Below are 25565 nucleotides of genomic sequence, written 5' to 3'. Positions count from 1 at the left end.
TCATAAAGTTATCTTTAAATATTGTGTTGCAACTGTACCAATTAACGTGTACCAAAAATTTTTATGCAATAATAAACCAAAGATATTGTATGTCTTAAAGTTAATAAAAAGAGTTCACAGCTGTTTAACCAATATGCCGCAAAAAACTGCAGCTAAAAACAGATGAATTTTGGCGGATCCCATAAATCGTTGTTCTTCCGTGAAAGTGGAGCAGGATGAACAAAGGGTAAGCAAGCAAGGTAAAAGTAAAATTAGATTAGGGGCAAAACTTTTTCTGACTTTAGCACAAAAGAACTATTTTAGCCCTATTTCATCATGTGTAGCACGTGCTGCAATTTGTAACACTTTCGTAATACAATTTTTTAATTTTGTCGTGGACGAAATGATGAGGATTTTGAAAATAGGTTAAGGAACTAACGAAAAGTTTGAACCGCATTTTTCCGTATTTGTTTTGAGAGATTTGTGCGAAGTTTGATTTAACCAGGACCATCTTTTGCTGTGTTTGTTTCGAAAGATTGGTACTAAGCTTTAAATAACCGGACAAAAAAACTGATCTAGAACTAATACAACTAAACTGATCGGGCCATGTACGTGTCGCGGCGCAAGCCGCGACACGCGCGAAATTTTTTTTTACTTTAGCACCGAAAATTGGGGCAATTTTAGAGCTTTATGAACTGACCATGATGGCAGTCATGGTTTTCAAAGGCTCGGGCGTATTTTGGCTTGTTTTTCAAAGCCTGGGTTTTTTGTTTGATTTTCTGGCAACCCTGTATACTAGGCCTAATGGCTTCTGCTTTTTCTAAAGACAATAGTCACTTCTTTTGAAATTTATACCCCCCCCCCTCTTAGGTCCTTTCGTATAAAACCCAAAAAATTGCAGGTAAATATGGTAAAGGCTTAGCATCTCCTCAGAAGGAAATAGGCTAGAGAGATTGCTGAATGGTTACTTTTTTACAGTTTATTTGCTTTACAATAATTTATCCTTAGGCCCTCTAGTTTCCTAACATAGGTGTAGTCATAGGCCATATCATTATCTAACCAAAAATTGAAGGAATGTTATTTTAGCCATTAATATGCAGCAGGTAGCCTATAAATTAATCCAATTTTCCTTTTTTCTTAAATAAGTTATGGTAAAATTCTTTCTTTTGACTATCTCGGAAAGGTTGGCTTAGAAAAATGAAACTTTCAGGGGTGGATCTACAGACTTAGTATGTCCACAAAAGTATTTTAAAATACCTACCTCCACCCCTTCCCCACTTAAAGGGTACTGACCTTTGATGACCTATAAAAATCATTGTATTATAAAATTGAAACCTTACAGTATAGATCTTCTGCTTAAGTGAAGTACAAGGAAGTATTTTCAGCTTCACAACTTTGCTCAATCCCAATTTGTAAGGTTTCAAAGATCTACAAACACTTTTCCTAAATTTTGGGGACAAACATTGATATGGTGTTAAATTCTTCCTAAATAACAGGAATGCCCTTTTTAAGACTAACACTAGAGAAAAAGAAACAGTAAATATCTAGGTGGTGGAAGAACTTAGCTAGGATGAAAGTGAAAACATCATTTGATGCCTTTTTTATGTTCTTTCATAATTCAATGTCTGGGGCTGATTGCACCTTGAGCCCTTAAAGGGGCCCCATAGGTATTTTGTATGAATAATGTAAGAACATAAAAAAGCATCAAATGATGTTTTCACTTTCATCCTAGCTATATTATATTGCCAACTGCAAATTTACAATCAAATTTACCCCCTTCTCTAGTGTGCAAATATATACCCTGAATTAGAATATACCCTGAATTGTCAGCAACAAAGTTTCAAATTTCTAAATTCAGTGCTATTTTTGTTGGTGGCATTCAAAAAACTTGAAATGGTATGAAAACAGTTTTGTATTTGAGTCACCTAATAAATGTGGTTTGAATTGTTATAAATAAGTATTTTTGGAATAAATTACTCTTGAACAACCTATTTTTAAACTAGTGATGTGTTTTTACACTTTTCAATAACTTAACTAGTTTTGATAACTTCTTTTTGTGGTTAAAAACATACATGTGTGGTTAAATTTTTAAAAAGGGTTAAAAACATACTATTATAGATAATTGCTGAAAAGTAGCATACTCCATATCAATAGAAAATTTCCACATTCATTAGGCAATTCTAATAGACTATAAAATGTTTACATGATGTTTGTATTTAAGGGTGCATTTTTTGCATAATAAACTTTGTTATCACATAACAATAGTATAGAATTTGTTGGAAAATGTCATTGATTTATGCCATCATGAGGTTTGGTTTTTAATCCCTAGCAATGTCAAAGACAAAGCCATGTCTTTCTTTAAAGAAAATGCTTATACTTTAAACCAAGTGCTAGATTCCCTGAATATTTCTAATAATTTATTTACTGAAATGCCTTAAAACTTCCTCACTAGTATTTTACAAGTGTACTTCACAAATAACAACATTAGTAGAATTAATTATAATAAAGATCCAAGTGTACCTAGTGAAGGATTGTATATATCACTAATAAAAGTTTCAATTTATCCAGGGACCATCCTTCTGAAATTTATAGAAGACTTACCCTTAACTTATAGAGTGGGTATAATATTACCCCACATACTTTTATTTTTGGGATTTCTCAATAGACCTTTGGGTTACACCATTATTGTTTTGTGTAATATTAATTTAAAAATACTTTCAGAAAAATAAGTTTTTCAAAGAAAAGTCAAGGCCATTTTAAAGTTAAGCTCAGAAGATACAAATACCTGTTAAAATTCAAACTCAAAACAACCAGAAATTACTACTAAAGAATAAATGAAACACAAAACAAACAGAAATTAAATAAATGATCATAGCAAAAAAACATATAACAAGTTACAATATAAATGAATAAATAGATCTTAAAGCAAGTAATGCTTAGATTGAATATGAAAATCAAGCTTAAAACAAAAAAATATTTTGCTATTGAAGTATAAATGAAAATTAAAATTAACAGAAATTAAATAAACAATCAATGCAAACAAACATAAAATAGATATTAATGTAAATGAATCTTAAAACAAGTGAAACTTGAAATGAATATACAAATCAAGCTTGAAACAAACAAAAATCACTATAAACAAGAAATTGGGTAGCACCTCCTCTCACTGTAAAAGTCTAAAACCTACTGTATCATTTCCAGTTTACTGAAAACCAATTTTATTACAAATATTTTCTCTTGTACTTAATATTAAAAATAAACATTAAAATTATAGTAAAATTTTGAACAGATCAGCTTTAAGCAACTAATATCATTATACATCAAATATTCAGTTTAATTTATTAGTTCTTTCTAAAATTGTTCAAGATGAATATAGTTTCACTACAAACAAGAGTTTGGATAATGCCTCTTCCTTAACTGTAAATAAAAACCAAAAGCCTACTGTGTCATTGGTGCTTCACTGAACACGAATTATATTACAAATGTTTTCTTTTCCAGTTCTTACAGCCTTGAAGATAAAAATTAAATTACAGTGAAATCAATTCTTGGATGGATGGATCTTTCAACAATTAATATCATTAGATATCAAATATTCAATTTGATGTTGTTTATACTTTCCAGACTGTTGAAGATACATATTGTTTTCAGTAAAGTGCCAATGATGCAGTAGGTTTTAGACTTTTACAGTCAGAGAAGAAGGCAATACCCAAACTCTCGTTTGTGGTGATTTTTGTTTTCATGCTTGATTTGTATATTCAATTTAAGTTTCACTCATTTTAAGACTTATTTATTCATTTACATTAATGAGCCCTCTCGCGCACTTTCCAATTAAATGAGCCCTCTCTGAAGTTTACACAAGCATCCCTTCCATAACAGCTATATATCCCCCCAGGCATAACTTACAACGCCTACCCTGGGCCCTGAAGCATTGTGTCGACCCCAGAGTTTTTATTATATGATCTTTGAACCATTTTGAAAAACAATGGCTCTCTCAAAGTTCTTATCGGATGGGTTTGAGGAAAATAGGGTGTGGAGAGGGGGGGGGTAAGTTCTCTATTGACTCTAAAAAAATGAACGAGAACTTTCAATTTCCAATCATATGAGTCCTCTCCAAAGTCTATACAAGCATCCCTTCCATAAGAACTGTATGTGCCCCAAGAGCATTACTTACAATGCTTGCCTCCAAGCCCTGGGGGGTTGGGTCAACCCTGGAGTTTTCATTATATGATCTTTGAACTATTTTTAACAAAATGGCTACTTCAAATTATTTATCAGATGTATTTGGGGAAATAGGGCTTGTGGGGGGGGGGGGCTAGTTGCTCTCCAATCACTTCTGATCCTTAAAAAGGACACTAGAGCTCTCGATTTACAATCGAATGAGACCCCTTTGAAGTTTATAAAACAACTCCTTCTATATGAAGTGTCTCTGGGAAAAAAATAAATGGAGTTGGGGGGGGCTATCTGCCCTCTGATCACTTTTCACTCTTAAAAAGTGAATTATAACTTTCAATTTCCAATCAAATGAGCCTTCTATGAAGTTTATAGGAGCATCCCTTCCAAAACAACCATTTATGTCCCCAGGGCATAATTTGCAACGCCTACCCCCAGGCCCTGGGGGGCTGTGTTGACACCAGAGTTTTTTTATCAGAACTTTGAACTATTTTTCACAAAATGTCTATCTCAAAATTTTTATCTGATGCATTTAGGTCTTGGAGCGGGGGGGGGCTAGTTGCCCTCCAATCTCTTTTGACTCTTAAAAAGTGAACAGGAACTTTCAATTTCCAATCAAATGAGCCCTTTCCGAAGTTTATACGAGCATCCCTTCCAAAAGAACTATATATGCTCCCAGAGCATTACATACAACGCCTGCCTCTGGGCCCTGGGGGGTTGTGTCAACACAGGAGTTTTCTTATCTGACCTTTGAACTATTTTTAATGAAATGGATATTTAAAAAAAAATTCAGATGGGCTTGGGGAAAAAAGATTTGTTTGGGGGGGGGGGGGCTAGTTGCCCTTGGATATCTTTTGACTATTAAAAAGTGAACTAGAACTTTCACTTTCCAATCAAATGAGCCCTCTGAAGTTTAAACAAGCATCCCTTTCATAAGAACCATATATGCCCTCAGGACAAAACTTACAGCACCAACCCCCCAGGCCGTGGGGGGTTGTGTTGAAACTGGAGTTTTTTTTATCTAATTTTTGAATAATTCAAAAAAAACTGGTCATCTCAAAATTTGTAGTGGATGGGTTTAGGGAAAAAGGGAGTGGGGGTGGGGGGGGCTAGTTGCCCTTAAATCTCTTGACTTGTAAAAAGTGAACTGGAACTTTCAATTTTCAATCAAATGAGCCCTCTATGAAGTTTATACAAACATTCCTTTAATAAGAACCATACATGCCTTTGGGGCATAACTTAGAACGCCTTTCCTCAGGCCCTGGGGGGTTGTATTGACACCACAGTTTTTATTATTTAACCTTTGATCTATTTTTAACAAAAAGGGGCTAGTTGCCCTTAAATCTCTTGACTCTTAAAAAGTGAACTAGAACTTTCAATTTCCAGTCAAATGAGCCCTCTATGAAGTTTATACGAGTATCCATTTCATAAGAACCACATATGACCCCAGGGCATAACTTACAACGCCTGCCCTGGGTCCTGTGGGGTTGTGTTGACACCCAAGTTTTTGTTGTCTGACTTTTGAACAATTTTTAACTTAATAGCTATCTCAAAATTTTTTACTGATGCATTTGGGAAAAAAGGAGCGTGGGGGTTGCTAGTTGCCGTCCAATCTCTTTTGACTCAAAAATTGAACTAGAACTTCCAATTTCAAATCAAATGAGCCCTCTCTGAATTTTTACACGCGTCCTATCCATAAGAACCATATATTTTCTCAGGGCATAACTTACAATGCCTGCACTAGGGCCATGGAGGGCTCTGTCGACCCCAAGGTTTTTGTTATATGGTCTTTGAGCTATTTTAAAAATTTGGCTATCTCAAAGTTGTTATTGGATGGGTTCGAGGAAAAAAGGGCGTGGAGGGGGAGGGCTAGTTGCCCTCCAATCTCTTTTGACTCTTAGAAAGTGAACGAGAACTTTCAATTTCCAATCAAATGAGCACTCTTTGAAGTTTATACAAGCATTCTTCCATAAGAACCATATAGGCCCCCAGGGCATAACATAGGGGAGGGTGAGGGTGTTTGGTCAAATTTTTGTTCTAATAGAAAGTCTAGCCAAAGTATGAAGGCCAGAAGAATAATTTTGACATAGAAAGATGCAGCATTCTTTGTTCTAGCCTCTTTGATTTTTTTTAGATTTATGCAACCATTTTTTTTTTAAGCAACATTTTTAACAGGTGAGGTCAAAAGTGACCAATGGGCCCTGGGGGTGGGTAGGTTGGTCATGGGCATGGGGCAGGTTGGTCACAGAATGGGTCATCTTTGTTTTACTTCTGAGACCTGACACAATAACAGTAGTAGTCTTGTTTCATTTACAAGGTGTATATTTTGCTTCAAATACAATTTTTTCCACTTCAATTATCAACTGTTCAGCTTCAAGTACAACAAAAACTGAAAAAGATATGACTTATTCAACTGAGTACTCCCCAAGACAAACAAAGGATTTCCTACAAAGGAAGGTCACAACATATCCCTTGCTTGTTTCTTCCTTCACTTCACCTGCAAAGTATTTTTTCTTGTTCTTGCCTTTAAATGCCACAAGAACAAAATCACTCACACTGATTTCATCCTTTTAAGTTGGAATGTCATCCATATCAGCATCAAGATCCAAGTCATCATTCAAGACCATTTCTCTTTCACTATCAGAGCTTGCATCCACTTTGGTGAAAAGTGCCCTTACTTCTGTAATCTTTTTCTCAATTTACTCATGTTTCTCATCCCACTAAAAACAGGGTTCCCAATTTTTGTTTCTTCCTAGCTGACAGTTCTTCAATCAAGTCATTTTTAACTGGTGTATCTGTGAGAACTTGAAATTTGCCCCTCTTGTTTGATTGCATCAGCTTTTTTTTGGTGGAGCTTTTGGATAGCTAACTATTTCTGGACTAGTAGCAGCAGACACTAATGCCACAGGAGCTTGAGAAGTTGTCAAACACCCTAGTTCAGCCTCTGAGTGGCTCAAACTATCTTCTGCATCAAAAGCATCGGACACAGTTCTTCATGAGATATTGGATGCCTCAGGTCTGTTGGTAACATCAGCGGCTAGGAATTCCTCATCCCCAAACACATGGCAATCGTAGGGCCAGATTCCAGCAACCCTGAATCCAGAGGTGATATTTGTTGGAGTCAAAGCACGAAGAAAGGCAGTTCCAACTAATTCTGGAACGTCATAAATAGAAATGGGTTATCCTGGATTCTTTGTCATCCATGCATCACAAGCAGCATTGTAGTATGACTTGAACGGGCCATAACAACTTCTGTCTAGTTGCTGCATTTTATGGCTTGTGTGGGGTGGGAAGGTTAATGCAGTAATGTGTGACTTTCTCATAAGCTCAAGTTACTCAATGGTAATATGACTGGCAGGATTGTCCATTAGAAGCAGCACTGGTCTGTCAACACTTGGCTTGCTATGGCAAATGAAGGGCTCCAATGATGTTCTCTCCAGTCATCCATCCTGAGGGATGAGAAACACCCACACTCCCTGGCAGAGATCCCTTCATCACATGTGGGAGATACTTTACCCTTGTGAAAATCATGAATGGTGGGATAAGGGGTACCTTGAGCTGACACAGCTGTACACATGGCAACTAGTATGCCTCTTCCTCCAGATGTAATCCTGCTAACTTGTTTATTTCCCTTCTCAGCAACTATTTTTCTTGAATTCTGAACTGTAGTGGGGCTAGTCTTATCTGGATTCCAAACATCACAAGCAGTAAAACTATGTTTATGCAACAGTTCCTCATATGTGTAAAAAAAAGCATTGACTACAGGTTTGTTAAAAGCAGTTGCCCTTGCAATGCTTGTCGCTTCTGGAGATCTGAGAGAAACCATAGGGCTATGCTATCAGAAGGCCCAGAGCCAGTCCTTACCAGCTGTTCTAGCTTCTTCCCAATGACAAATATCCTTGCCAAGTTTCTTTGCAAACTCAAATGCCAAGGTTCTGACTTCTTTTGGTGACAGTCCGTGGTAAAGATGGGATGCTCTGACAAGATATTGCTCAAGACTTTTCTCTTGTTCAGCCGTGAAAACTATGTGTGTTTTATACCGTGTCACAAACTGATTTGTGTAACATTACTAACATTAGTTTCACTTGTACGACCTTCTTCAGATAATTTTTGGGCATTGTGTTTTAGAGGCGAGTGGGGAATACCTATCTCGCGTGCAATGGTGGCAAATTTTCCACCTTCCTGTACTTTTTGCACAGCTTGTCTCATGACTTCTTGGGGAATGGTCCCATTTTGTGTTTTTCTATTGTAAGTCCCCATGTTTGTTGGATCTCACCTAGAAAAATGACATAATGATAACCGCAAATAATGATAAAGATCCGTAATTATGGAAGAAATGTGAATTTTCTTCTTTTTTTCACCCAATGGGGCAGGTTACACAGTGCACCTTCAAAGTGACCAACCTGCCCCCCCCCCCAAAAAAATGTCCAACCTGCCCACACAGGATGCACGAACAAAAACACGGCTCCATAAAAACTAATAATGATGAGAACTTGCTTCCAAGCCTAAAAGGAAACCAATTAATAGGCTGCTCTACCCTGGAATCATTTCTGAGACTGGCCTTCTCATTCTCTCTCAAAACAGCATTAAGTCTAGCAACAATTCTGAAAAATACTCACCAAAAAAGAGAAAAGTTTTGTCCAATCTTTTCATATGGAGGCTACTGCTGCCATTTTTTCATTGCATTACTGCACTTTAATTCCTCACATTCAGTAGGAGTCCCCGATTTTTTTTTCAACAGATGGCAGACAAATATCCAAGTGTTCAACCTGCCCCTCTGATCAACCATCCCCATCCTCCCCTACAACGCCTTCCCCCGCACCCTGGGGGGTTGTGTCTACACCGGAGTTTTTGTTATATGATCTTTTAACTATTTTAACAAAATAGATATCTCAAAAGTTTTATCAGATGCATTTAGGAATAAAGGGCGTGGGGGGGGGGGTTTACCCTCCAATAACTTTTGACGCTTGAAAAGTGAACTAGAACATTCAATTTCCAATCAAATTAACCCTCTCTGAAGTTTATACGAGCATTCCTTCCATAAGAACCATATATGCCCCCAGGGCATAACTTATAACCCTTGTCCTGAAGACCGTGGGGGGAGGGGGGTCATCCTCTAAGACCTAATTTCAAGAATTTTCAACTTTGTTGAACAAAACGGTTATCTCAAAATTTTGATTGGTTGTGTTTGGGGAAATGGTGGGTATGAGAGGGGGGTTAGTGACCTAGTTCAGTCGAAAAATGAACTAGACCTTTCAATTTCCAATCAAATGAGCCCTCTCTGAAGTTAGACAAGCATTCCTTCCAAAGAACCATATATGCCCCCAGGGCATAACTTATAAATTTTGCCCTGTAGACTGTGGGGGGAGTGTCCTGCTCAAAAATATAGTTTCCAGAACTTTCAACTACGTTCAACAAAATGGCTATCTCAAAATTTTTATTGGATGTGCTTGGGGAAATGGTTGGCGGGGAAAGAGTGTTAGCTGCCTTTAAATTTCTTTCGACTGTTAAAAAGGACACTAGCCATTTAAATTTCCAATCTAATGAGCCCTTTTTGAAGTTTCTCCACCAACGCTTTCTATAAAAACCTTATGTGTCCCCGGTGCATAACTTACAACCCTTGCCCCGAGGGCTGTGGGGGTTGTCATCCTCAAAGACCTAATTCCCAGAATTTTCAACTACTTTGAACAAAATATCCATCTCAAAATTTTGATTGGGTGTGTCTGGGGAAAAAGTGGGCGTGAGAGGGGGGTTAGTTGCCCTCCAATCACTTTCGACTATTAAAAAGGGCACTAGCCCTTTCAATTTCCAATCGAATGAGCCCTTTTTGAAGTTTCTACGACAAAGCTTTCTTAAAAAAAAGCTTATATGCCCCTAGAGCATAACTTACAACCCTCGCCCTGAGGGCTGTTGTCTCCTTATTGTCTCCTTATTGTCTCTCCTTTCCTTGCAAGACAATCTGAAAAGATTACACCTGTAAACAGGAATTGTTTCATATTAAGATAAATTATGGTTTGCAGCAATACCTGCAACCTGGCGTGTAAATAGCGGGGTGGCATGGTAGTCATGCTACTTGGCACTTTTCATGACCTAGTGAAATTTTTTGGCAGATTTTGTCTGAAAATTCCAGTGCTTCCATTGTCCCCAAATTTGCTGGCAACTTTAGGAATTTAGTCGAATTCTGCTACTGGCTGCTTTTGAACTTTATGCATACCTGCTTGCAATATGATAAATTAAGAAAATCGAGCAGTGTTCTATTTTGCAGAATTTAAGAGAGAGAAAATGAAAAAAACAACAACAGACTTTAAATAATAAAAATCCTAATATTTTGACTCCACGTTCAGTAGCCTTCATCAGCAGAAAAAAGAGTTAAAGTTAAATTAACCGCAATATATTAAGAAAAAGATAAAAAAAAGGAATGCAACTCATATTTTAATAACCGCCTTATCTATTGTGATTTCGTAAAACAAATCAACTAAAAGTAAGGAGCAACATTAAAACTTGAAACTAACAAAAAACTATTACATATATGGGGGGACTGCCCAAGGAGTGGGTAACAGGGTACTGAGGGAACATCCGCCCATATTTAGAATGATATCTGTTCATTTTAAGGTTAATTGTTGCTTCCTTTCAGTTGAAATTTTTTTTTAAATTCAATTTTTAATCAGATTTTAAATAATGCCAGGAAATTTTGGTTTCCCTCTATCGAAAATTCCCCCACCCCATAAAATATTCCTGCAAACAATTCCACTTGGAATATCTCCCTAATTCATTTGAAAGATATCTCCTACATGGTCTAGTTCTTGGGATAGCTGGCTCTCACCAGTTGGCTCGAGTTCGATTCCCGTGAGAAATTTTTGATGACAATACTACTGATACATGCTAGTCGTTAGTCATGGCGATAAAGCAAAATATTCTGATCCCTAAGTTCCTTATTTTCAGTCCTTGTGAAGTACCTGCCATCGGCGAGCCTGTTCATGCCACAGTAGTTTCGAAAGTAAATGAACTTTTGAGAAAATTAGATGAATTTATATTAAATGCTAGCCGCTTCCCGACCAACCTACCTGACAAGTCTCAGCCTCCTCATTCCACACCCCCTTGACCACTATGCTCAGTAGTTAAGAACACCCAAAAGACTTAAAAAGCCCAAATGAACAAAAAACATTCATCGATAAGGTGTGCCCAAATCCGATTGATATAGCCGAGTTACGCCGCTCTGACGACGAGTGGAAACTTGTGGTTCGGTCCAAGAAAACCGCGGGCCAGATAGTCGAAAATGTTAAGCACACCAAACCATCGCTCAACATTTCCCTCAAGGAGCCTGCTTTTGCTGTGTCGATTAAGCGAGTGCCAGAAGATTTAGACGAAATATTGCTGAAATAGCTAATCCCCAAGTCAGAGGCAACACTGTAGCATTGCCTATAGTAAAGGTCTTATGGCTCCATTGTTTTGTTATTTTTCCCAGATTATTTTTTTCCCAGAGGCACTTCATACGGAAGGGGTTTTCGTAGAAACTTCAAAGGGGGGCTCATTCAATTGGAAATGGAGAGTTCCAGTGCCCTTTTTAATAGTCGAAAATGATTGGAGCGCAACTAGCCCCCCCCCCCCGCCCATCATTCCCCCAAAAACATCCAATTGAAATTTTAAGATAGCCATTTTGTTCAGCGTTGATAAATTCCAGATAGAAAATATATTTTTGAGGAGGACACTACCCCACAACCCTCAGGACAGGAGTTTTAAGTTATGCCCTGGGGGCATATAAGGTTTTTTATAGAAGGCTATGTCATAGAAAATTCAAAAAAGGCTCATTTGATTGGAAATTCAAAGAACTAGTGCCCTTTTTAATAGTCGAAAGGGATTGGAGGGCAACTAGCCCCCCCCCCACACCCCTCATTTCCCCAAGCAGATCCAATCAAAATTTTGGGATAGCCATTTTGTTCAGCGTAGTTGATTTCCAGATAGAAAATATGTTTTTAGGAGGACACTTCCCCACAGCCCTCAGGTCAAGGGTTTTAAGGTATACCCTGGGGGCATATAAGGTTTTATAGAAGGTGTTGTCGTAGAGACTTCAAAAAAGGCTCGTTCGATTGGAAATTCAAACGTACAGTGCCCTTTTTAATAGTCGAAAGTAATTGGAGGGCAACTAGCACACCCCACGCCCATCATTCCCCCAAATACATCCAATAAAAATTTTGAGATAGCTATTTTGTTCAGCGTAGTTGATTTCCAGATAGAAAATATGTTTTTGAGGATGAAAATCCCTCACAACCTTCAGGGCAAGGGTTTTAAGTTATGCCCTGGGGGCAAAAAAAGTTTTTATAGAAGATGTTGTCGTAGAAACTTCAAAAAAGGCTCATTCGATTCGAAATTCAAAGGTCTAGTGACCTTTTTAATAATCGAAAGTGATTGGAGGGCAACTAGCCCCCCTTCACGCCCATCATTCACCCAAACACATCAAATCAAAATTTTGAGATAGCCATTTTGTTCAGCGTAGTTGATTTCCAGATAGAAAATACATTTTTGAGGACACTCCCCCACAACCCTCAGGGCAAGAGTTTTAGGTTATGCCCTGGGGACATATAAGGTTTTTATAGAAGGTGTTGTCGTAGAAACTTCAAAAAAGGCTCATTCGATTGGAAATTCAAAGGGCTAATGCCCTTTTTATTAGTCGAAAGTGATTGGAGGGGAACTAGCCCCCCCCCCCCCCCCATCATTTCCCCAAACACATCCAAACAAAATTTTGAGAAAGCCATTTTGTTCAGCGTAGTTAAATTTCCAGATAGAAAATATGTTTTTGAGGAGGACACTCCCCCACAGCCCTCAGGGCAAGGGTTTTAAGTTATGACCTTGGGACATATAAGGGTTTTAAAGAGGGTTTTGCAGTAGAAACTTCAAAAAAGGCTCATTGAATTGAAAATTAAAAGCGATAGGGCCCGTTTTAATAGTCGAAAGTGATTGGAGGGCAACTAGCCCCCCCCCCACGCCCATCATTCCCCCAAACACGTCCAATCAAAATTTTAAGATAGCCATTTTGTTCAGCGTAGTTGATTTTCGAATATAAAATATTTTTTGAGGAGGACTCTCCCCACTAACCCTTAAGGCAAGGGTTTTAAGTTATACCCTGGGGGCATATAAGGATTTTATAGAAGGCGGTGTCGTAGAAACTTCAAAAAAGGCTTATTTGATTGGAAATTCAGAGGGATATTGCCCTTTTTAATAGTCGAAAGTGATTGGAGGGCAACTAGCCCCCCACTCACGCCCATCATTCCCCCAAACACTTCCAATCAAGATTTTGAGATAGCCGTTTTGTTCAGCGTAGTTGATTTCCAGTTAGAAAATATGTTTTTGAGGAGGACAATCCCCCACAACCCTCTGGGCTAGGGGCATATAAGGTTGTTATAGAAGGTGTTGTCGTAGAAACTTCAAAAAAGGCTTATTTGATTGGAAATTCTGAGGGATATTGCCCTTTTTAATAGTCGAAAGTGATTGGAGGGCAACTAGCCCCCCTCTCACGCCCATCATTCCCCCAAACACTTCCAATCAACATTTTGAGATAGCCATTTTGTTCAGCATAGTTGATTTTCGGATAGAAAATATGTTTTTGAGGAGGACTCTCCCCAGCAACCGTTAAGGTAAGGGTTTTAAGTTATACCCTGGGGGCATATAAGGATTTTATAGAAGATGGTGTCGTAGAAACTTCAACAAAGGCTTATTTGATTGGAAATTCAAAGGGCTAGTCTCTTTTTAATAGTCGAAAGTGATTTGAGGGCAACTAACCCCCCTCTCACGTCCACCTTTTCCCCAAACACATCCAATCAAAATTTTGAGATAGCCATTTTGTTCAGCGTAGTTGATTTTCAGATAGAAAATATGTTTTTTGGAGGACAATCCCCCACAACCCTCAAGGCAAGGGTTTTAAGTTATACCCTTAGGGGCATATAAGGTTTTTATAGAAGGCGGTGTCGTAGAAACTTCAAAAAAGGCTCATTCGATTGGAAATTTAAAGGACCAGTCCCTTTTTCATAGTCAAATGTGATTTGAGGGGAACTAACCCCCCTCTCACTTCCACCTTTTCCTCAAACACATCCAATCAAAATTTTGAGATAGCCATTTTATTAAACGTAGTTTTAAGTTCTGGAAATTAGGTCTTTGAGGATGGCAGCTCCCCCACATCCCTCAGGGCAAGTGTTTTAAGTTATGCCTTGGGGGCATATAAGGTTTTGTATAGATAACATCGTCGTATAAACTTCAGAGGGGGCTCATTTGATTGGAAATTGAAAGTTTTAGTTCACTTTTTAAGCGTCAAAAGAGATTGGAGGGTAACCAGCTTCCCCACCCTCCTAAACCCTATTTTCCCAAATGCATCCAATAAAGTTTTACGATAGCTATTTTGTTAAAAATAGTTCAAAGATTATATAACAAAAATTCCGGTGTTGACACAGCCCACCAGGGCCCGGGGGCAGGCGTTATAAGTTATGCCTTGGGGGCATATATGGGCCTTATGGAAGGGATACTCGTATTAATTTCAAAGAGGTATCATTTGATTGGAAATCGAAGGTTCTAGTTCACTTTTTAAGATTCAAAAGAGATTGTCGGGCACCTATCCCCCTCCCCCCTTCACGCCCTTTTTTCCTCAAACCCATTCGATAAGAATTTGGAGATAGCTTTTTAAAAAAAAAATAGGTCAAATACCATTTAACAAAAACTCAGGGGTCAGCACAGCCCCCCAGGGCCCGAGGGCAGGTGTTGTAAGTTATGCCCTTTGGGAATATATGGTTTTTATTGAAGGGATGCTCGTAAAAAATTCAGAGATGGCTCATTTGATTGGAAATTGAAAGTTATAGTTAAGTTTTTTCAAGTCAAGAGATATAGGGGGACAACTAGCCCCCCACACCCCTTTTCCCCAATTGCATCCAATAACAATTTTGAGATAGGCATTAAGTTAAATATTGCTCAAAAGTCAGATAACAAAAACTCACGTGTCGTCACAACCCCCCAGGGCCCAGGGGCAGGCGTTATAAGTTTTGCCCTGGGGCATATATTGTTTGTATGAAAGGGATGCTCGTATAAACTTCAAAGAGGGCTCATTTTATTGGATATTGAAATCCAGCCCTTTTTAAGGGTCAAAAGTGATCAGAGGGCACCTGGCCCCCCAAGCCCTTTCCCCCCAAATACATCTGATAAAAGATTTGAGGTAGCCATTTTGTTAAAAATAGTTCAAAGATCATATAACAAAACTCCTTTACGTATGGTCATTTCGTTAAAAATAGTTCAAAGGTCAGATAAAAAAAACTCCTGTGTCGACATAACACCCCCCAGGGCAGGGGCAGGCGTTGTAAGTATTGCTCTGGGGGCATATATGGTTCTTATGGAAGGTATACTCGTATAAACTTCAGAGAGGGTTCATTTGAATAGAAATTAAAAGTTGTAGTTCATTTTCTCAGAGTGAAAAAGATCGGAGGGCAACTAGCCCCTCCTGCCCTCCACGCCTTTGGGCGTATCGGATGGATAAACCCATCTGATAAAAATTTCAGGTGACAATTTTGTTAAAAGTAGTTCAACCATCATATATTGAAACTCCAAGGTCGACACAACCTCCCAGGGCCGAGGGACAGGCGTTGTAACTAGTACTCTGGGGATTTATATGGTTTTTATGGAAGTGATACTTGTATAAACTTCAGAGAGGGCTCATTTGATTGAAAATAGAAAGTTTTAGTTCAGTTTTAAAGAGTCAAAAGAGACCGAAGCTTAATCTAGTCCCCCCACGCCCTTTTTCCCCAAACCCATCTGATAGCAATTTTGAGATAGCAATTTTGTTAAAAATAGTTCAAACATCAGATAATAAAAACTCCGAGGTTGACCCAAACCCATTTTTTCACTTTGATATTGTTACTTTGATACCAGTTTTGATACTTTGATGAACATTTGATTAAAAAAAAAATTTTAATATGAAATAAGGAATTTTTAAAAACTTGAAATTTTTTGCAATCAAAAACGAACAAAAATTAATTTAAAAAAAACTTTCCGTAAAATAAGTTTTTCAAAGAAAAGTAAAGGCCATTAGTCAATACCTCGCTCTTTAAGCCAAAGATTTCGTAGTACTTTCATAAGAGCTATTTATTCTAAATAACGGCCTTTGTGATTAAGGGGTCATTTTTAAAGAATGGGAACAAAATTTGAACTTTAGCTTAAAGAGCGAGGTATTGACTAGGGGGCGAGCCCCCTAATATGCGTATTAAAAATCTATGAATATAGAAGTTCGTTACGTAATTTAATTCGTAAGTTACGTATATTTAGTACTAATAAAAACGTTCGTAAATAAAATTAAACAAGTTTCGAGGAACCCATTTAACCAAATAAAAGTAAAATTAATATGCAAATTTTGTTTCAATTATTCATGTACGTTGAGCCAAAATCAAAACCTGCATTAATTGAAAAACGTTCAAAAATTAAATAAAAACAAGTTTTTTTTAACTGAAAGTGAGGAACGACTTTAAAACTTAAAACGAACAGAAATTATTCCTTATATGAAAGGGGCTGTCCCTTCCTCAACGCCTCGCTCTTTACGCTAAAGTTTGACTTTCTCACAACTCTTGTTTTTAAACAATAAAAAACCTTAGCGCAAAGAGCGAGGCGTTGAGGAGGGGACAGTCCCTTTCATATAAGGATTAATTTCTGTTCGTTTTACGTTTTAAAGTCGTTCCTTACTTTCAGTCAAAAAAACTTGTTTTTTTATTTAATTTTTATATCTGAATCCATATGTTTGTATGTGTTTTTCTCTCTCTCTCTCTCTCTCTCTCTCTCTCTCTCTCTCTCTCTCTCTCTCTCTCTGCTTGTGTGTCTGGGCGGGTGTTTGCCTGTTCTCATGTTTGTCTTTGTCGGTTTCTATGTCCGAATCTATATATTTGTATGTGTTTTTTCTCTCTCACTTCCATTGGTTGTGTGTCTGGGCGGTTGTTTGCTTATCTCACTGCCTATCTTTGTCGGTTTGCATGTTTCAATCTTTATATTTATAATTGTTTTTTTCTCTCTCGCTCTTTTTGCTTGTGTGTCTGGGCGGGTGTTTGTTTGTTCCAGTGCCGGTCTTTGTCGGTTTGTATGTCTCAATCTATATATTTGTATGTGTTTTTATCTCTCTCACTCTCTTTACCTATGTGTCTGGGCTGATATTTGCTTCTCTAAGTGCCTGTCTTTGTCAGTTTGTATGTCTTAATCTATGTATTTGTATGTGTTTTTGTCACTCTCACTTCCATTGCTTGTGTGTCTGGGCGGGTGTTTTCTTGTCACAGTGCCTGTCTTTGTCGGTTTGCATGTCTTAACTTATGTATTTTTAGGCGTTTTTATACATCTCACTCTCTTTAGCTATGTGTCTTGGTGGTTGTTTGCTCCTCTGATTACTTATCTTTGTCGCCTCGTATGTCCTAATCTGTGTATTTGTATTCGTTTTTGTCTTTCTCACTCTCTATGCCCGTGTATATGGGTGGGTGTTTTCTTCTCCCAATGTTCGTGTCTCTGTCGGTTTGTACGTCTGAATCTATACTCTCACTCTATTTGCCCCTGTGTCTGGGTGCGTGTATGCTTGTCCTACTGCCTGTCTTTGTCGGTTTGTTTGTCTAAATCTATGTATATGGTTGTGCTTTTGCCTCTCTCACTTCCATTGCTTTTGTGTGTCTGGGTGGGTGTTTGCTTCTCCCAGTACCTATCATTGTCGGTTGGTATGTCTGAATCTATGTATTTTTATGCATTTTTGACTCTCTCACCCTCTTTGCCTATGTGTCTGGGCGGATGTTTGCTTCTTTCAGTGTCTGTCTTTGTCGGTTTTACGTCTGAATCCATACTCTCACTCTCTTTGCTTGTGAATATGGGTGGGTGTTTGCTTCTCTCAGTGTCTGTCTTTGTCGGTTTTTATGTCTGAATCCATACTATCACTCTCTTTGCCTTTATATCTGGGCGGATGTTCGCTTTTCCCGGTGCCTGTCATTGTCGGTTTGTATGTCTTAATTTATGTATTTGTATGTGTTTTTGTCTCTCTCACTCTCTTTGCCCGTGTATCTGGGTGGGTGTTTGCTTCTCCCAATGTTTGTCTTTGTCGGTTTGTACACCTGAATCTATACTCTCACTTTCTTTGCCTATGTGTCTGGGCAGCTGTTTGCTTGTCCCAGTGCCTGTCTTTGTTGGTTTTCACATCTGAATCCATATGTTTGTATGTGTTTTTGTCTCTCTCTCTCTCTCTCTCTTGGTTTGTCTGTCTGGGCGGGTTTTTGCCTGTTCTCAAGTTTGTCTTTGACGGTTTCTATGTCTAAATCTATAGATTTCTATGTGTTTTTGTCTCTCACACTTCCATTGGTTGTGTGTCTGGGAGGGTGTTTGCTTTTCTCAGTGCCTGTCTTATTCGGTTTGCATGTTTGAATACATATATGTGTATATATATATATATATATATATATATATATATATATATATATATATATATATATATATATATATATATATATATATATATATATATATATATATATATATATATATTTGTACTTGTTTTTGCCTCTCTCACTCTTTTTGCTTGTTTGTCTGTGCGGGTGTTTGCTTGTCCCAGTGCCTGTCTTTGTTGGTTTGTATGTCTTAATCTATGAATATGTATGTGTTTTTTATCTCTCTCACTTCCATTGCTTGTGTGTCTGGGCGGGTGTTTGACTATCTCAGTGCCTGTCTTTGCCGGTTTGTATGTCTTTAATCTATGTATTTGTATACGTTTTCGTATCTCTCACTTTCTTTGCCCGTGTATCTGGGTGGGTGTTTGCTTCTCCCAGTGCGTGTCTTTGTCGGTTTGTACGTCTGAATCTATGCTCTCACTCTCTATGCCTGTGTGTCTGGGTTCGTGTTTGCTTGTCCTACTACCTGTCTTTGTCGGTTTGTTTGTCTGAAATCTATGTATATGGTTGTGTTTTTGTCTCTCTCACTTCCATTGCTTGTGTGTTTGGGCGGTTGTTTGCTTCTCCCAGTACCTGTCATTGTCGGTTTGTATATCTGAATCTATGTATTTTTATGCATTTTGACTCTCTCACTCTCTTTGCCATTATATCTGGGTGGGTGTTTGCCTCTCTCTCTCAGTGTCTGTCATTGTCAGTTTTTACGTCTGAATCCATACTCTCACTCTCATTGCTTGTGAATCTGGATGGGTGTTTGCTTCTCTCAGTGTCTGTCTATATTGGTTTGTATGTCTGAATCTATGTATTTTTATGCATTTTTGACTCTCTCACTCCCTGTGCCTGTGTATCTGGATGGGTGTTTGCTTCTCTCTCAGTGTCTGTCATTGTCGGTGTTTACGTCTGAATCCATACTCTCACTCTCATTGCTTGTGAATCTGTGTGGGTGTTTGTTTTTCTCAGCGTCTGTCCTTGTCGGTTTGTATGTCTTAATCTATGTATTTGTATGTGTTTTTATCTCTCTCACTTCCATTGCGTGTGTGTCTGGGCGGGTGTTTGCTTATCTTACTGCCTGTCTTTCTCGGTTTTTATGTCTGAATCTATAGAGTTGTGTTTGTTTTTGTCTCTCTCTCTCACTCTCTTTCTCACTCTCATTGCTTGTGAATCTGGGTGGGTTTTTGCTTCTCTCAGTGGCTTTCTTTGTTGGTTTGTATGTCTTAATCTATGTATTTGTATGTATTTTTTGTCTCTTTTACTTCCATTGCTTGTGTGTCTGGGCGGGTGTTTGCTTATCTCAGTGCCTCTCTTTCTCGGTTTGTATGTCTGAATCTATAGAGTTGTATTTGTTTTTATTTCTCTCTCACTCTCTTTGCCTATAACTGGGTGGGTGTTTGCATATCACAGTGCCTGTCTTTCTCAGTTTTATGTCTAAATCTATATATTTGTATGTGTTTTTGTCTCTCTCACTTCCTTTGCTTGTGTTTGTGTCTGGGGGGGGGGTGTGTGTGTGTCTGGGCGGGTGTTTGCTTATCTCAGTGCCTGTTTTTGACGGTTTGTTTGTCTGAATCTATATATTTGTATGTGTTTTTGTATCTCTCACTTCCTTTGCTTGTGTGTGCCTGGGTGGGTGTTTGCTTGTCCCAGTGCCTATTTTTTTCGGTGTGTATGTCTGAATTTATGTATTTCTATGTGTTTTTGTCTCTCTCACTCTCTCTGCCTATGTATCTGGCTAGGTGTTTGCTTTTCCCAGTGTTTTTCTTTGTCGGTTTGTACGTCTGAACCTATGCTCTCACTCTCTTTTCTTATGTGTCTAGGCGGGTGTTTGCTTGTCCCAGTGCTTGTTTTTGTCGGTTTGCATGTCTGAATCTATATAGTTGTATTTGTTTTAGTCTCTGTCTCTTTAACTTTGTGTCTGGGAGCGTGTTTGCGTGTCCCAGTGCCTATCTTTGTCGGTCTGTATGTCTTAATCTATGTATTTGAATGAGTTTTGGTCTCTCTTAGTCTTTTTGTCTATGTGTCTGGGCGTGTGTTTGCTTCTCCCCATGCCTGTCTTTGTCGGTTTGTATGTCTGAATCTATGTATATGGTTGTATTTTTGTCTCTCTCTCTCTTTAGCGTACCCTAGAAATAATGGATATATAACAAATTAATAGATAACATATTTTTAATGAAATAATGGCATATATGATATTAATATATGGTAGATACATTATTAATATCCATGATCAACTTTATAATATCAATGACATCATACTGATATCAATGATCAGCATACTAATATCAATGACATTTTGAATCTGTTCCATAAAATAGTTCTCCGTGTTCTCTCTTGATATTGTAGCTATTGTCTTCTCTTAACTCGTAATCAGTAGAATAATCATTATTCCATTTTGAGTCATACACAATATTTACTGGTGTGTCAACGACAGGTTCAATATGCGTTTCGTCTTTGGTATTATTTGATTCATTGACTGTTTGATCAATGGTAGTAACGTTTGCTGGCAATTTGTTTTTCATCGATTCATCTTTACATTCCTTATTGATATTTTCTACCAATAACCTTTTTATTTTTCCGGCAATTTCACTGTTTGTTACAACATCATTTTTACAAAGGTAACAGTTCCAGCACGTAGACAAGATATGGTTTATGATACTAGTAGAAGAGTAGGCCTTTCTTTTCGTCTTTGCTTTCATTTGAATGCTAATACCTAAAAGATGACAGGTAGCATGTTACCGGAAGCACTAGCAAGAAGAAGTGCCTCTTCATCCATTATTATTTTTATGTTAGTTTTCTTCGAATCCAATCATCTTTGAGGATTTCAATATCACATATCCACCATTTGTACAAAGGAATTATTTTGGTATTCTAAAGAAATTTAATTCCTTATCGTCATGACAATGCACGCATATGTTTTCGATAGTGCTACCACTTGTACTGATTTCATACTTTAAATACTTCTCCTCGTCAGCATTCATTGCTACAATAACACTATCATGTGAACACACTTTCTTAAAATGCTTCATCTTCACTTTTTTAGAGATATTAGTTTTGTGTTTGTCATTCCACTGCGTAAAAAATACTGATTTTATACATGTAAAGAACTAGATATTGTCAATAACTCACCGTAGAGTATCAGTTAGAAAGCCGTAACGTATCTCTGATCTAACATAGAGTAAAATTTTTAGAGTCGTAAGCATATTTCATGTCATTTTAAGATTCGTAAAAAAAGCTGAATAATTTCAAAGTCCAAAAAAAATTTAGTCCATTAAAAAAAAGTGCTACTACAACAATATTTTTCTAATAGTAAAAGTCGCAACTAACATTTCTATATCATTCTCATTTTGAATTTGGAAAATATTAAATGTGATTTTTTGTCATTCTAAGAGATGTAAAAAAAAGATGTAAAATGTTTCTTGTCATTCTAAGAGATGTAAAAAAAAGTTGAAAAAACACCATGTTAAAAAAAAATTCAAAAAAATACGGGGAGGGGGGAGGGGGGCCAAAGAAGTTGGGGGGAGGGGTCCCTTGGTGGTTAGGCTCATTAGTGCTTACGCTCCTTGACGGTTCATACTCATATATACCTCACTACTTGATTTGCAAGGATTTCTAAGGGTTGTTCTGAATTTCATCTTTTTAGTATACTATAATGTTAGACCATATTTTATATTGACAACACTGTTCAAACGGTACTTGTGTATTATACAGAAAACATAGGAGAGGTAAAGCTAGGTCAACTCACAAGGTCATTTTATCATCGTTAACGATTTACATAGATTGATGTTATTCCAAATTTATAACAAATTGCCTGAGTTAACAACCGCTTCAGGGTTACCTTAACTGGTAATCAGTTTAACCTTTTTTTTAGCATCTTCATACAATCCAATTCGTCAATGTTATCTAGCTCCGTTTCTTCCCTATTATTCAATCATCAATTAAGATCCTTCATACAGTCCAATTCGCAAATGCTATATCTTTTTCGCAAATATAGTTATTTTTTAGATAAATGATTTAACAGCATATGGCATCAATTCTAGACAAGATGCAAAGGTACCTTCAGCCTAGAGGTTATTAGTGTTTGACAATTTATGAGTCAGAAACATGCATGGCTTGGCTGTATCTTTAGTAAAAACATTATTCATACGAAAAAACCGCAGCTCTCTCTGACTGGCCCCCCAAAAATGGGTGTTATCATTGAAACCCGTCTGGTTGCATTACAAAATCTCGTCCATGCTTCCAAATATAACGTGTTTGATTAATTTATAGGTCCATTATACTGAGGGATTGCTTGCATTAAGCAATCTCGTCCCTAATCTCGTCTTGTATAGCAATATGCCTTACTACTGATGTTGCCCTTTCCCATATCCTCTACACCACACCCTTCTGGAAACTCCTAACCAAAATTGACAAGAGTAAAGTCCGATCCATGTTCTTTCGTTTTGCCAAGTATCTGCTTGATGCCTCCGTGGTATAGAATTTTGCTCACTATTGCGAAATTCAAGGTTGCTGACCCAGGGGTTGCCGTTGCTAGACGGATAGCGAAGCATAATCGAAACATTGATGGGAATTTAAATGATTGGTCCCACGTTATTAAGGAGTGGTGTATTGTCTTTCTTTTCTTATGGTCCGTCGTGTTGTGTTTTTAATCATGACGGGTTTTTCAATAATTTTGAATATTAATAGAAATTTAATTCTTGTATGATTGTTTAACGTTACTTTTCTGCAGCATATATAGTTGGTCGCGCCATGTTGAAGATTTTTTTTCGCACATAAATTATATTTAGATGGCTTCTTAACTTATCGCCTTCGGCTCCCACCTTGGACCAGAAAATCGTTTGCGTTTATTTGTTATAGTATAATTGATTTATGTCTTGGCATATTAACAAGTTTTGTTAATTTTAACGATTAATTTGTGACGCGACTGGAGCCATTTCTTCCTCTGCCCCCTCCATCACGCTTGGATCCATCACGTTTGCCTCTCATTCCAGGCAATCTAACGGCCCTATGTCAATTTTAAATTCTTGGTGAACTTTCCTGAGACTCTAGGAGTAGAGTAAGAAGTACCATTTCTATGGGGCCCCCGTACAAACAGTTTTTTCTGTTAATTTTACTTCTACTGGTCATTACACTCTTTGCCAGGGAATGACGCAATTTCAAAAGTTCAGTCTACTTTACACTCTTTGCCAAGAGGATTTACGCAATTTCAAAGTTCAATGTCTTTTTTTTAGTGATAAAGCAAAACCGGCGTCTCTTTTTTAGTTGCCAATTATTTTTTGTATATATTCAGGTTTCATATTAGATTTTCCACCAGTTTTGAATAGTTTATATTCGAGATAACGCTACAAGCATTTTTTGTAAAAAACATTTATATAGAAAAATGGATAATTCTATGCAATTTTTGGTGAGTAAAAAATATTCTCAGTATTATTTTAAAAAGAAATTGTCATTAAGTTAAGGAAGAAATTCTTTCCTTACACTTTAACTAAGTGTACTTATGCATTTAGAAGTCTGTTGTTTTTAGGAACTGAAAAACCTCTAGTTCTCTTATAGGTCGAAATTTACGGTGCGATTTTTATCAAGATAAATGGGTCATTTTTAGAGATGTTTTTTGAAAAAAGTGCTTAGCTTTCGATCGGTAATTTGGGATTAGAATAAAATGTTGATTTTTTTAATGTATTAATTGTTACAAAAGCTTCCTTTTTATCAAGATCAGTGACCCTTTTTAGGGATGTTTTTGAAAATACTTCCAGGCCAGTCTGCAAAAAAAAAAAAAAATTGTCTTGTCATTAAGTTAAGGAATAAATTCTTTCCTTACACTGTGTGGTTACCTCTTTTAAAAATGTATTAATTTTTAAAAAAGCTTCCTTTTTATCAAGATCAGCGGCTTTTTTTTTAGGAATGTTTTTGAAAATACTTCCAGGCCAGTCTGCATTTACGGTGTGATTTTTATCAAGATCAGTGGCCTTTTTAGGGATGTTTTTGAAAAAGTGCTTAGCTTTCGATCGGTAAATTGGGATTATAATAAAATGTTTAGTATTTTAGTGAATTAATTTTTAATAAAGCTTCCTTTTTATTACAGTGTGATTTTTTTTATCACTAAATTTGGGTGTTTTTTTAGTGATTTTTTTTTAAAATTATACCAGGACAGGATTCGTTTTTGTCTAACGGCATTAACTTTTATTAGTAAAAACCCTCACCCCCCCCCCTTGACTACGAACAATATAATGTTTCCTTAAAGACATCAGCAAAAATAGAATTTTTTATCGTTTATATACTTTTTTTTTGTGGTGAAGGAGTATACCATAGGGGGGGGGATTTAATGGACAATTTTCATTAAATTCTAAAATACTTAAAAATTTAAATTTATGTCTACAATTGATTGAATTATGATAGTTTAAAGAGAAAAAAAAGGCTGTTATACCAAAGAGTTTAATAATTTCTGACTAAATTGACTTTGAGTTTCACAAAATGTTCATAACCGCATGATTAGTAACAATTTTACGCTTGAGTATACAAAGAGGGAGGCTCGCTGAAGGAAGTGTCAGTGACCTGATAATCTTGAATAAGAAAAAACAAATCTGTTCTTCATCTTATGAAATACGGAAGTACTTGAGTGTCACATGCAATTCTTCTCCATATTGTATAATAAGGAACGAAAATACTGCTTTTTAAGTTTGAATTTACAAATACAGTCACGGAAGCATGGCCGTAGGGGGGGGGGGCAGTTTATAAAAGGCCCTCCATCCCACTATCAAAACCCCTGATTTTGAAATCAAGATGTTTTTTACACTACTTTAGACGCCTAACATAAACTGAATTATTTTCCAAAACTAAAATTCATTTTTGCTACATGCTAAATTTTTGTCTTTTTTTTTTAAAGGAAGAAGAGACGTGCAATAATCCCCCTTCTGAGAAAAAAGCAAGATATGACGAACCTTCATTAATACAGACCGCCAGAGCGTCTGTTGTCAAATTCGCTGGAAAAGTTACACA

At 37.2% G+C, this 25565-nt stretch overlaps 1 protein-coding gene and 1 pseudogene across 1 annotated transcript in view; one reads left to right on the top strand and one right to left on the bottom strand.

Moving 5' to 3' along the window:
- The first annotated feature begins 794 nt into the window (after window positions 1–794).
- LOC148947412 (uncharacterized) overlaps window positions 795–25565 on the top strand; it is a 57019-nt gene continuing 32248 nt past the window's right edge. Inside the window, exon 1 of the mRNA XM_089095875.1 lies at window positions 795–880. The gene's annotated coding sequence lies outside the window, so the exon portion shown is untranslated. The remainder of the gene's footprint in view (window positions 881–25565) is intronic.
- LOC148947413 (uncharacterized) lies at window positions 6555–7726 on the bottom strand (annotated as a pseudogene).

This window comes from Artemia sp. Qi Xiang Cuo, chromosome 10 (genome assembly GCF_049724085.1).
Source record: "Artemia sp. Qi Xiang Cuo chromosome 10, ASM4972408v1, whole genome shotgun sequence".
Classification (NCBI taxonomy): domain Eukaryota; kingdom Metazoa; phylum Arthropoda; class Branchiopoda; order Anostraca; family Artemiidae; genus Artemia; species Artemia sp. Qi Xiang Cuo.
The sequence above is the reverse complement of the archived record's forward strand: the minus strand, read 5'-3'. Positions and strand labels throughout refer to the sequence as shown.